Raw genomic sequence first — 13,989 nt, forward strand, 5'->3', positions numbered from 1 at the left:
CACCCTCATTAAAAGGTTCTTAAATCCTCCTCACTTTCTGCCATCAAGGTTGTGTCAAAAATAGTTAAGAACAATTAAAAACACTTGAGGATAGTTAAAATTATCAGGAAAAAAGATGAAAAGACATCATCATGAATGTGTCTGGGTAGGTGTTGCCTTAAAATAAAATAAAAATGTTTCAAGAAGGCACAGAAAAGCATCATGGGAACAGAACTGCCTGATGTCAATAGGCAGGGACTTCCAAAGACTACACGAAAAGATTTCTTACAAATGCAGAACAAGTATTGTGTGGCACCTGTAATAGTGCCAGTTCTGCAGATCAAAAGCGGTTGAGTGGACACATACGTAGAAAGGAGATCCCACAAGTAAACTGTTCCAAGGGTTTATACACCAATAGTAACATCTTGACTTGCGAGTCAGTAGATTTTACTGTTCATAGCCAATGGCCATCACAATACAGTGGAACCTCGGTTTATGAACACCTCGGTTTATGAATTTTCGGTTTATGAACGCTGCGGACCCATCTGGAATGGATTAATTCATTTTCCATTACTTTCAATGGGAAAGTTTGCTTCAGTTTATGAACGCTTCAGTTTATGAACAGACTTCCGGAACCAATTACACCCATGCTTCAGTTTATGAACGCTTCAGTTTAAGTACTCCGCGGACCCGTCTGGAACGGATTAATCCACTTTCCATTACTTTCAATGGGAAAGTTTGCTTCAGTTTATGAACGCTTACTCTGCGGACCGTCTGGAACGGATTGATTCACTTTCATTACTTTCAATGGGAAAGTTCGCTTCAGTTTATGAACGCTTCAGTTTATGAACAGACTTCCGGAACCAATTGTGTTCATAAACCGAGGTACCACTGTACAGTAAAAAGGTAAAGTACCCCTGGACAGTTAAGTCCAGTCAAAGGAGACTATGGGGTTGCAGCGCTCATTTCACTTTTCAGGCTGAGGGAGCCGGCGTTTGTGCACAGACAGCTTTCCGGGTCATGTGGCCAGCATGACTAAACTGATACTGGTGCAACAGAACACCGTGACAGAAACAAGAGTGCACGGAAACACCATTTACCTGCCACAGCAGTATCTATTTATTTACTTGCGGTTGCGTGCTTTCAAACTGCTAGGTTGGCAGGAACTGGGACAGAGGAACAGGAGCTCACCTTGTCATGGGGATTCAAACCACTGACCTTCTGATCAGCAAGCCCAAGAGGCTCAGTGGTTTGGACCACAGCACCACCCATGTCCCAAATAAACAAGCACATAATCACTGATAGGTCCACCTGCCATTGTGAGGCTCAAAGAAATGATGATGATGCCTGCCTCCCCAGCTGTTGCCATTGGTTGTGGGTTTCTTGTGATGTCACAAAAGCACTTGGCAACTAAGCAGATATAAAGGCAGGCCAAGCGGAGAGCCCTTTTTATTTCCAGCAGGACACACCTGGCAATGGATGTGACATTCAGCACTGCCCAGGTTTCTCTCGCTTGGAGGAGGCAACGGGACACTGACAAAAACACAGTTTACCTTCCTGGCACAGCGGTACCTCTTTATCTACTTGCACTGGTGTGCTTTTGAACTGCTAGGTTGGCAAGAGCTGAGACAGTGCAACGGGAGCTCATTCCATTGTGGGGAATCGAACCGCCAACCTTCCTGGCAGGATAGGTTTTCTATCTGATTCAATTTCAAAAGGGAGTCAAACAAGGCTGCATCTTGGCACCACCCCATTCAATCTTTACATAAATGATATACGCCAGGAGCTTTCTTCATCATCTCATGCTTTCCCCCCTTCAGTTGGGAAACAGAAGATCCTAGTCTTGCTTTATGCAGATGGCATGGCACTCATCCCTTTAACCCAAATCGGTATGAGAAGGATACATATCAAATTTGGAAGCTATTGTAAAAAAGGAGGACTAGCTATCAACTAGAACATCTGAGGGGAGCCAACTGGGCCCCAGGTTATGGGACGTCATGATATCACGTTGCGACGTGATGTTATTGTCAGTTTGCATTTCTTAGTACAGAAAGTATTGATTTGATGTGTAGGGATCTTTCCTATTCTACTTAATTCAAGAGGGTTATGGAAGCTCCTGGAAGCTCCTCTGTGTGAAAGAACCTTCATGATGTTTGGGTTATACCTTCAGAAAAGCTGAGTACAGCTGGCTTAAACTGGTTCTCTTATCTCTTCTGTCAAGGTAATGCTGAGTATAATAAGACGCCAGAAGGAGCCTGGGTACTTTCTCTTTCTATATTTCTTCCTACTGGTGTGATCTTCTGTACATAGTATGTTTAGTGTTATGGTTTAGACTTATTGTAAGCTTAAGCTAAGTCTGCTGCAACTGGGTTTCTTATGGACAGTGCCAATCCTGAATGTGTTGGATTTGTGACCATTATGCTCATTTGCCTTCAGTAGCAGTAAAGCTCTGCCGAATGAAATACAGTTGCCTCTGGTCCTTTTGTTTGGGAACCCTGCAACGTGTTTAAGTTTTTACTCTGCTAACAATACATTGGAGTTCTGCTCTGGATCAATATTGAGTAGAATTAAATGACAGTTATGAGGTCATACACACACCCCAGCAACGGAATCTGACTTCCAGTGGTACCGGAAGTCAGTTTCCGAGACCTCGCAAAGCATATCTGAGGTCTCGCGAAGGCCTCAGAGATGCTGGCCGAGGTATCGCGAGCCCCTGGAACCTGACTTTCGGTGCCTCCCGAGGCACCAGAAGTTGTGTCAGGGGCCCTGCAGTGTGGGTGCAGATCCCCCTAGAATTGGTGGGTGCAGATCCCCCTAGAATTGGTGCCCCTGTGACATCTTGAATTAACAATTAACCCACTGGTATGGCTCTCTGAGCAGAGGTGCTTTTTATGCCAACTGAACCTCACTCCTGTCAGCAAGGATGTTGCTGCATTCTGTAGTTTCTGCAGTTTCTGGGTCAAGCATAAACGAAGCCCTGCATTGAGTGCATGGCCATGATCCAATACTGAAGTCACTAAATGATCTACTGAGTGCAAGTCAATGTGTTTGTCCTGTATCTCAGGAATCCCTATGCGTAGTTGCTCAGAAAAGATCACAGTGTGTTGGGGTTTATTGAGTCTTAGGTGGGCATCCATAGGGCTACAGTCCAAGTTTCCTGGTTCTTTCATCGAACTTATATTCTAAATTTCCCTGTGAAGGTTGCTCTGAAATCTCAGCCACTTGGATGGGGTGGGTGGGGTGACTTGAATTATTCATATTTTTATTCAAACCACACCCAATGTGCAATCATTTTATGCTTCACCAGCAGAAGCGCTACAATTAAAGCCTGTTTTCATCTCTTCCCTCTGTGCACACTCCTTTTGTATGGGAAACGGTATCTCCTCATTAAAATGTCATAACCTCAAGCGTAATCTCATTATCAACTCTTTATCGTACTGATACCTGACAGTTGGCAAAAGGAGATAAACTCACAGAAGTAACTGATGAACTGATGAATCTGTCCATGTACCATGCAATACATTTTACAAATCAGGGTCTGACTAAGAGGTCAAGAGGAAAGGGTAGTCTAACTGAACCATTACTGCATATGATATGCCAAAAGCACAAGCAAAATCCAAGCCAGAAGGAAGTATTTATTATATAAATCCTGGTGGGTTTTTTTTTGGGGGGGGGGTGTCTGTACGTATAAGCTAAACAAGCTATAGTTTAGGGCCCCACTCTCCTGGAGCCCCCCCCCCAAAGGAAAAATCCTGGATGTACATTTCCAATATATAAGTTTAAAAAACAAATAAAATGAAACCTACATACAGCAACTGTTTTGTATTGAATAGGCTCCTATGATGTAAGCAATGGGCCCCACCTGCTCGGCTGCTCCCTAAAATATCACTGGTTTGCTCATTTCTAGATATGGGGTCCCTACATTCTGCATGGACTGGTCACATGGCAACATGTGCAAATGGCTTTAGATAACTATTAGGTCCCTAAATTACCATATAGCATATATTCAACACAAAAAAGTGACAATTTGTTGTTGAGAAAGGACAGCTGGACAGCTGTTGTTGAGAAAGGACAGCTCCCCCATCGTTCTGCCCGGATACTGAGGTCCAGCACCTTCTGGCGGTTCCCTCGCTACGAGAAGCCAAGTTACAGGGAACCAGGCAGAGGGCCTTCTCGGTAGTGGCACCCACCCTGTGGAATGCCCTCCCACTAGAGGTCAAAGAGAACAATTACCAGACCTTTAGAAGGCATCTCAAGGCAGCCCTGTTTAGGGAAGCTTTTAATGTTTGGTGGATTTCTGTATTTTAATATTTTGTTGGAAGCCGCCCAGAGTGGCTGGGGGAACCCGGCCAGATGGGCGGGGTATAAATTAATTATTATTATTATTATTATTATTATTATTATTATTATTATTATTATTATTATTATTATATAAAGGGCCCCATCACCTTAGGGCCTCATCAAACCTTAATCTGGCCCTGAACAGCAGGGAGACCAAAGTACTCTAATGAGGAAAGGGAAATATTTTTCACTGCCATGTGGGTAAATGTAAGCAGATCTCTGCCAGGGCTCGTCTGTAACAGCCCTTGGACTTTGACAAAAGTTGATCTTGTCTACCAGAAAAGAAATAATGTGAAATAGATTTGGTGCTCAGAGGCATTCATTGAATGAAAAACAATACAGCTTGCAAGTTGTATTATCCAAGGCACTTTTTCTTCTTCGTCTCTTTGCTTGCCATCTTTCAGGATTGACTGCATGCTGCATCAGCGAGAGAATCCCATGAATGATGCCTCTCACTGGCAGCAACCAGCACTGATGAGACCATAGAAAACAAACTTTACCCCCTTTTGACTAATGCAGAGGATACCTTAGTCATCAATGAAAGAAATGGAGCTGCAATGCTATGCACAGGGGGGGGGAAAGTGAAATAGTGCAAGGGTTTGGTGTTGATAGGGCCTGTCAAATGATTATATCGACATTAACAGATCGGGAGATATTTCCAACTTGGTTGCTGGGACAAAGGAGACTGTTTTGTTAGCATATTCTGATTCACCCTGCAGTTAGCCTGCATTTACAATCTTCAAGTTCCCTCCCACCACAAGTAAAAGTAGTAGGAGAACTGGAAGGTTGGGGAAAACGCTACTAGAATAATTGCTTGCTGTCACTGTGAACAATAAAAATAATGAACAGATCATAGAGTCATTGATTAATCTGTTTCTACAGTTTTTTAACCTTTCCCTTGTCTCATCAGAAGAATGAAAAGCTCAAAGATTCGGTCAACAGCTGACATATAATGGATGGAGCTGGCTTTTGCAAACGCAGCTGTCACAGATATCAGAATGTATTTTCCCTCAATGTTGCTCCCACACTAAATTTCTTTCTGTATTATTATATTATTATTATTATTATTATTATTATTATTATTATTATTATTATTATTATTATTATTATTATTATCTATATACCACCCTATGCCCGCAGATCTCAGAGTGGTCACAACATAAAATCACAATATAAAAAGACAAAATACACCATAAAAACAAAAACAACCCTATAATCCCCCTCTCCCCAACAGATTTTAAAAGGGTATTGGATGTCAATCAGCCAAAGGCCTGGTTAAAGAGGAATGTTTTTGGCTGGCACCTAAAGGTGTATAATGAAGGCACCAAGAGAACTTCCCTGGGGAGGCATTCCACAGATGGGGAGCCACTGCAGAGAAGGCCCTTTTTCATGTTGCCACCTTCCGGACCTCTTGAGGAGGAGGCACACAAAAGAGGGCCTCAGAAGATGATCTCAGGGACCGGGTAGGTTCATATGGAAAGGGGCGGTCCTGGAGGTATTGCAGTCCTGAGCCGTTTAAGGCTTTATAGGTCAAAACCAGCACTTTGAATTGGGCCTGGAAACTCACTGGTAGCCAGTGCAGTCGGATCAGTATCAGTGCAATATGTTCAAACCGTCTTGCTCCAGTGAGCAAACTGGCCGCTGAATTCTGCACTAGCTGAAGTTTCCAAATCATCTAGTCCAGGCATCCCCAAACTTTGTCCCTCCAGAAGTTTTGGACTACAATTCCCATCTTCCCCAACCACTGGTCCTGTTAGCTAGGGATCATGGGAGTTGTAGGCCAAAACATCTGGAGGGCCCCAGTTTGGGGATGCCTGATCTAGGCAAGCTAGAAGCAGTATCAGAGTTTACATCATGGGTAGGCAAACTAAGGCCTGGGGGCCGGATCTGGCCAAATCGCCTTCTAAGCCTGGCCCACGGACGGTCCAGGAATCAGTGTGTTTTTACATGAGTAGAATGTGTCCTTTTATTTAAAATGCATCTCTGGGTTATTTGTGGAGCACAGGAATTCGTTCATTATTATTTTTTCAAAATATACTCCCCCCCCCCACAAGCTCTGACAGACAGTGGACCGGCCCCCTGTTGAAAAAGTTTGTTCTTGTTTAGTCGTTTAGCCGTGTCCGACTCTTCGTGACCCTATGGACCATAGCACGCCAGGCACTCCTGTCTTCCACTGCCTCCCGCAGTTTGGTCAAACTCATGTTCATAGCTTCGAGAACACTGTCCAACCATCTCATCCTCTGTCGTCCCCTTCTCCTAGTGCCCTCCATCTTTCCCAACATCAAGGTCTTTTCCAAGGATTCTTCTCTTCTCATGAGGTGGGCAAAGTATTGGAGCCTCAGCTTCACGATTTGTCCTTCCAGTGAGCACTCAGGGCTGATTTCCTTAAGAATGGATAGGTTTGATCTTCTTGCAGTCCATGGGACTCTCAAGAGTCTCCTCCAGCACCATAATTCAAAAGTTTAGTGACCCCTGTTTTACATTAACATTCCACCCTCACACAATGAATGTGAAAAGCAAGGCTGGTGAAACGTAGGGCTCCAGAGAGCATGTGGCCCGGGAAGAGAACCGGGGGCCACATAAAGAGGCCCAGAGGGCCACATTTGACCCTGAGGCTTGAGGATCCCCACCTCTCATTTAATTTCACAGATTGCATGGGAAAGAAGGGCTACTGCTGTAGCATATGCTATTAGCAGTGGCATCAGAAGCCATCTCTGCGTAATCACGGCGGCAAAAAATTCAATACACTTGAGAATACACTGAAAAGTGGAAAGAAGTCACCTTCCATTGACCTGGCACAAAAGATGTAGTCAGCAACAGAGAGGCATGTGATGGTGGCAAGGAAGGTGATGAGTATAATTAAAATCCTGCCTTACTGACTGCAACGTTACTTTCAAGCTCACCTTCATTTTATTGCTGACATCATAACAATGTACCTGGTAGATGTTTATGAAGCATTTAGTTTTTTTATAAAAAAAAATGGGGGAAAATCCCTGTGAATCTTCAGTGCAAAAAATATCCCTGCAGCTTCCTTGTTAGATTAAAAGAGAGGGGCGGGGGGAACTTAAAAATAATATTCTGTATATATCAAAGTGATTCAGGCATAAAGCATAACAGGCTACATTGCTGGCTGTATAACAGAACCTTCAAACAACTACTTAATGCCCATATTTCTATGCCAATGGAGAAAAGAATCACACTAAGAACAAATGATCTGAAAGAAGCTTTGTGTCTCCTAAGCACATCAAGTACAGATTTAATTTTTCTGCAGTGTGTCAAATGCCTAATCTAGTGCATGGCATTATTCTGCTTTGTTTGGAACGGGCAAAAAAAAAAAAAAAAGGCTCACAAAGTCAAAACAGAAAACAAAATACACCAAGAAACCAGAATTATACCATTCAGTATTCCATTATTGTATCCATCAAAACTTATTTACACTGTTGGATTTATCTTAATGCTGCTGGCGTTTTCAGCTGTACACAGTTATTTTCCATATATTCAATAAAGGTTCTCCAATCTTCTCTAAACGTATATTCTTCTCTTATTCTGTATGTTAAGTCTACAAATTGTGCATATTCCGTCAACTTGAGTTGCCATTCTTCTTTGGTTGGGACCTTGCTCCTTTTCCATTTGGGGGCTAACAAAACACTGGCTGCAGTAGTAGTTGCATATATAAATAACCTTTTCTGACACCTGGGAATTTCAGTCCAAGTTATCCCCAACAGAAAGGACTCTGGGATTTTACTGGGGAAAAGTACATTTAAATACCCCCCATTCATTATGGATCATTTCCCAATACTCTTTTACCCTTTTACAAGTTCACCACATATGAAAAAAAACGTTCCCTCAACCTCATTGCATCTCTAGCACTTATCTGATTCAGTCTTATACAAGCCTACTTAGAGTTAAATACCATCTGTAAATCATTTTCAAGTAGTTCTCCTTCAAAGAATAACATGCTGTGAACTTCTATGCAACATTATTTTCCATATAGGGACATAACGGGGATTTGGCCATTGGAAACAGTGTCCGGGCGGAAATTCAGACGTATGGGAACCCATGACAGAAGTGAATATTTGGGTGAATTCCCCCCCCAAAAAACCCTTCATTTTGTTTTGCAAGAAAGTGGCAAACAACAACAACTCTTCAACAACTTTTGTATCCGGATTTTCACTTTTTGAAATATGGCAATCTAAACCATCTCCAAAACTGGTCTGAAGTGATGAAGGGAAGCCCAATATGGGTTTGGGAGGGTGAAGGGGAACGAGAGGTAAGTAAACTTTTCTTTTAAAATGTGTGAATGAGTGAGTACCATACTTTTCTGTCTATAAGACGCCCCCATGTATAGGACACCCCCTATTCTGGGGGACTCAAATTTAAGAAAATGGGGGTGATAGCACAGAGTTGTTGAGCTTTTCTGCGGAGGATTGCCCAGGGTTGCTGAGCTTTTTTTTAGGGGGATTGCCAAAAATCACTCACCTGCACGCATCGCACAATCCACCTCCCATCTGTCCCATCACCAGCAGAAGATGCCTATCACCCGCCCAACTGACGGACTGCCAGCCAATCAACACCACCCATTGACACAGCAACCAATAACACACACAATAGCTACTGACAACCGCAGCAGCAACCAATCAATTGTCCACCCCGTGTATAAAACGATCCCCACTTTTTAGCATGATTTTTGAAGAAAAAAAAACCACAGTCTTATACTGTACATGGAAAAGTACGGTACATTGATGCAGGGAGCAATCCGATCAGTATTCTGCATACACATTGCTACTGTTCAACCAGCATTGCTTCAGCAGATGCAGGCCAATGATATCTGAATTATCCCCTGCCCCACTTCATTGGCCACTACTGTAAACAAGTATCTTGGTGTTTAACTTGAGCTGATGAAGAACCATTTTGGAGGAGTCCTACGACGAACAGAATCTGGCTGGTGATGCGTTCATCCGTGAGCACATGCAGATTTTATTTCAGAAAACCCCCATTTAAGATGAGGAGGCAGGGATTCCAGGGAAGGTTGCCTTTCCTTCAGCAAATTAAGAATTTTCTGTAAAATGTGGCTGGAAGCAGCAAATATAAAGCAAATGTAGATTCATGTACTGCTTCCATCAACGGTGTCTCCGGAAATTTTTACACATTACTTAGGAAGACAGGTGAACTAATATCAGTGTACTGGAAGAAGCAAAGATCGCCAGTGTCGAAGCAATGATTCTTCAACATCAACTTCGTTGGACTGGTCATGTTGTGCGGACACCTGATTATAGTCTTCCAAAGCAACTACTCTATTCTGAACTTAAAAATGGAAAGCGTAATGCTGGTGGTCAACAAAAGAGATTTAAAGACTGTCTCAAGGCAAATCTTTAAAAATGTAGTATAAACACTGACAACTGGGGAACACTGGCTTGCGAGCACTCCAGTTGGAGAGCAGCCTTTACCAAATGTGTCATGGGCTTTGAAGAAACTCGATCTCAGGCCACAAAGGAGAAACACGCTTGGCAAATCCACACCGTGATCAACTCCCGCCTGGAAATCAATGTCCCCACTGTGGAAGGACGTGTGGATCCAGAATTGGCCTCCACAGTCATTTACGGACCCATTGATAAAATCGTGTTTATGGAAGACAATCTTACTTGGCTATGAGTGATCACCAAAGAAAGAAAGAAGACTGTTAGGAGTCATCCTACACACGACTAGGACCTTGGCAAAGACACATGCCTGACTGGCATGTTCTCTCCCTCCTGGCCTATTGTTCAGGAGCTTCAAAAGCTTTCTTCAGCCCAAACATCACAGCGACTGATGCCAAGAAACATTGGCACACTCAGGGATCCGCAGAGTCTTTGCAGATGCGTAACAGACCTCAGCAACTCAGCATTTGGCTAATCTATTTAATTTACATATATACACACATGGAGCGCTGCATCATGGCTCCCTCTCTCTCTGGCATCAGACAGCAAAGAGAGAGAACAAAGGACAATAGTCCCACTTCATGGAACACTTCCCACTCTGTGGAATGCAAACATACACCATCATGTGATAGACAACAATCCCATGACTGCAGACACTGGGAATGAATCTTCAACACCTACTACCAGAGGAAGAATAGAAGAGACTCTGTCTTTCCATTCTCTAATATATTCAGTTCTAACCAGCAGAGAAAGATCGGAAACTAAATCTCAAAAGGGGAGAAAAACACAGTTCTTACTCTCCAGGTCTGAGCTCTTGAAGGCTAATTTCTCAATTTTTCTCACACCTTTCAAAAATAGTTCTTCAAATTGTGAGGTCTAGAGCTGACTCATTTCTATTAAGTTGTGACACATTATGCAGTGCTAATGCTCATAATTTGAAACAGAAATGAATGTTCATTTCTTTCAGCTGTTTTCCTTTCAGTCTTCTTTCGCTGCTCACTTTGAGTTTCATATCATTTTCACCACTGTGTTTTAAACCTGTATGTGTGCCCAATTATAACCTCTTCAGCTTTTATTTATCACATGCAAAGTATACGTTTGACTGGTCAATATAATATTATTTGCATCCTGTCTACAACATGGCTCAGAATCATTTGGACATTCTGTAATTGAGCTGCCATCACCATCATAATAAAAAAGTGCAAGATTAGTTTGCCCTTGAAAAATCATTGGGCACACATATCACAATAAATGTTAGCGTTAGAACAGCAGTCTGTAGTTCCACATCTCTGCCTCTCTTTCTCTCACAATACCAAACACCAACGGTTGTATTTACTTTGGATAGTGGCAGGTCCACATTCATAAACCCCCTAATAATTCTGAAACCAATGAAGACAATACACTTAAGGAAGGACCTCTGCTCTGTTTCCTCTTTGAACATTAGTGCTGGCCTAACAATGTCTTACATGAGGTACTTCACAGACCTTAAACCAGGCTTCCCCAAACTGCACCCCTCCAGATGTTTTGGCCTACAACTCCCATGATCCCTAGCTAATAGGACCAGTGGTCAGGGAAGATGGGAATTGTAGTCCAAAACATCTGGAGGGCCGAAGTCTGGGGATGCCTGCCTTAAACAAACAAGTCTTCATACTGAACAGTGACTAGGTTTTAAGGAGATTCATTTAAAACTACAGCATGAGGGTTGATTCATGTGTCCATTTTGGGCTCTATTTTCAGTAATTTTGCTGAAACTAGACTTAATGTGGCAAAATCCTACTGATTTTTATTTCACCTCACCTGTTATTCAGTTCTGCTGCACAGATTGCTCCCTAGATACTGATTCCTGCTTCATTCCCCGGTCATGAGTTAGCATTACTGAGACTGATATATATTGGCAACAAAATGGATCTGCATATCCAAGCTCTGATCTTGGCACTTCCTAAAGAACCTGCATCACAATGTAGGAAGCCACTGCAAATGCTTCTTAAAGATCATTTTCAGCATTATGGTAAATCAAGATCTTACCTTTTACGCATTGGTTGACAATTTAGATGCCTGATATCCAGGCTCCCAGTTATGGACATCCAGAGGTCACCTGAGTTTCTTAAATATGCCAACCACCTCCAGCTCTCAATGTCTTTAGCAAAAAAAAAATCCAAGAGTAACTGTATCTGTCACAAACCAGTGTTTTAAGGGTTGAGGGAGAACAGGTTAACCCAGACAAGTTGAAGATGATCCTGAGAACAAATGGCCATGATCTAGGCTGAGGCATGACCTCACTATGAGTCTCTGTGACATCAGGCAATGAAACTAGGGATATTCCTGGTCTCCCTGCTGCATCCTTAGAAGCAAATTGTAGTTATGGCTAAGAGGCTCCCAGATCTTCCTCCTGTTTTTGTAACTTTTAAGCTTGATTATATCATCTACAAGAGTCCACCCTTAGATGATTTGGAGGTTTCAACTGGGACTCAGCTACATTTGTCACAATAAGGTTAAAAGGGGGGGGGGGTAAAGGACCTCTGGATGGTTAAGTTCAGTCAAAGGCCACTATAGAGTTGGGGTGCTCATCTCACTTTTCAGGCCGAGGGAGCCGGCGTATGTCCACAGACAGCTTTCCAGGTCATGTGGCCAGCATGATTAAACTGCTTCGGAACACAGAAAAGCATCATGGGGATGCAGCTGCCTGATGTCAATAGGCAGGGAGCTCCAAAGACTGCATGAAAAGATTTCTTACAACTGCAGAACAAGTATTATGCGGCACCTGCAACAGTGCCAGTTTTGTAGATCAAAAGCGGTTGAATGGACACATACGTGGTAAGGAGATCCCACAAGTAAACTGTTCCAAGGGTTTATATACCAATAGTAACATCTTGACTTGCTAGTCGGCAGATTTTATTGTTTATAGCGAATGGACACATCACAACAATACAGTAAAAAAGGTAAAGGACCCCTGGATGGTTAAGTCCAGTCAAAGGCGACTATGGGGTTGTGGCACTCTTCTCGCTTTCAGGCCGAGGAGATATACCTCTTCCACAAGACTTTTGCCCAAGGCTAATGCTTTCTGTGTCTGTTAATCTGTTAACATCATGATGTTTCATGTTAAAACTGCATTCTCTTATGAAGTAAACCACATTGTTTTTTTCAGAAATTGAATCGTCATAATCATCTGCAGCAGCAGTTCATGTTGAAAACAAATCAGAGTATCAGGAAGCTATGGTGCTGGGTGATAGTAACATGAAACGAAGGTTCTAGTTGATAAGAATTGCAAGTTAGGAGTTTACATCCATGGTTTTCAAGCTATATTCCTTTTCTTCATTGAGCTGTTTCTTTTTCTTCATCTCCCCACACTTTCCCAAATCATCCCCCCACCCCCACCCTGGATATTCACTTTCTCTTTGCCCATGTTTTATTAATCCAACTCTCAGAGTCATTTATTCTCAAGAGTCGCTGCCTATACTTTCCTTTCAAGTTACCGCACCTGCTTCGTAAGGTCCCTAATTGTTAAACATCCATCACTTAGAAAATTCTAATTTCCCTATTGTTCACAAATGCTTCCAGCGTGCTGACATGCTGGCTCATTTAAGAAAAACCTTTTTAGAGAAAGGTCATATAGAAAAGAATTATCCCACTTGTAGCCGGAACAATGTCTTTTCCTCTGTTTTCTTTTTTTGGGGGGAGGCAAATTTGCCGTACCCCTCCTCCTCCTGGAAGAAGAGTAGAGGTGGCATCTCTCTAGGGATAGATGTTACAACCTGAGGACAATTCTGCCCAGTTTAAGCCTGCTCCACCCCACGTTCTCCCTTCTTTATTCAACATCCATCCTGCTATCCCTTTGTGTTGTTATTACAGTCATGCCTCGGGTTACAGACGCTTCAGGTTGTGCACCGTGCCGAACCTGGAATTACCAGAATGGGTTACTTCTGGGTTTTGGCATGCGCACATGCGCAGAAAAACTAAATTGCACTTTGCGCATGCGTAGAAGTGTCGAATCACAATCCGTGCGTGCGCAGACGCGGCGCTGCAGGTTGTGAATGCTGCGGGTTGCGAACGTGCGTCCCGCGTGGATCACGTTCGCACCCGAACGTCCACTGTATTATTATTATTAATTATTATTATTTGAAATTATAGATCCGGAGGTCTCAGGGTGGTTCACAGAAAAGATCACAATAGAGTCGTACCTTGGAAGTTGAACAGCCTAGTTCTCAAATGTTTTGGCTCCCAAACAATCAAAACCTGGAAGTGATTGTTCCGG

This window comes from Zootoca vivipara, chromosome 10, assembly GCF_965207765.1.
Source record: "Zootoca vivipara chromosome 10, rZooViv2.hap1.1, whole genome shotgun sequence".
Classification (NCBI taxonomy): Eukaryota; Metazoa; Chordata; class Lepidosauria; order Squamata; family Lacertidae; genus Zootoca; species Zootoca vivipara.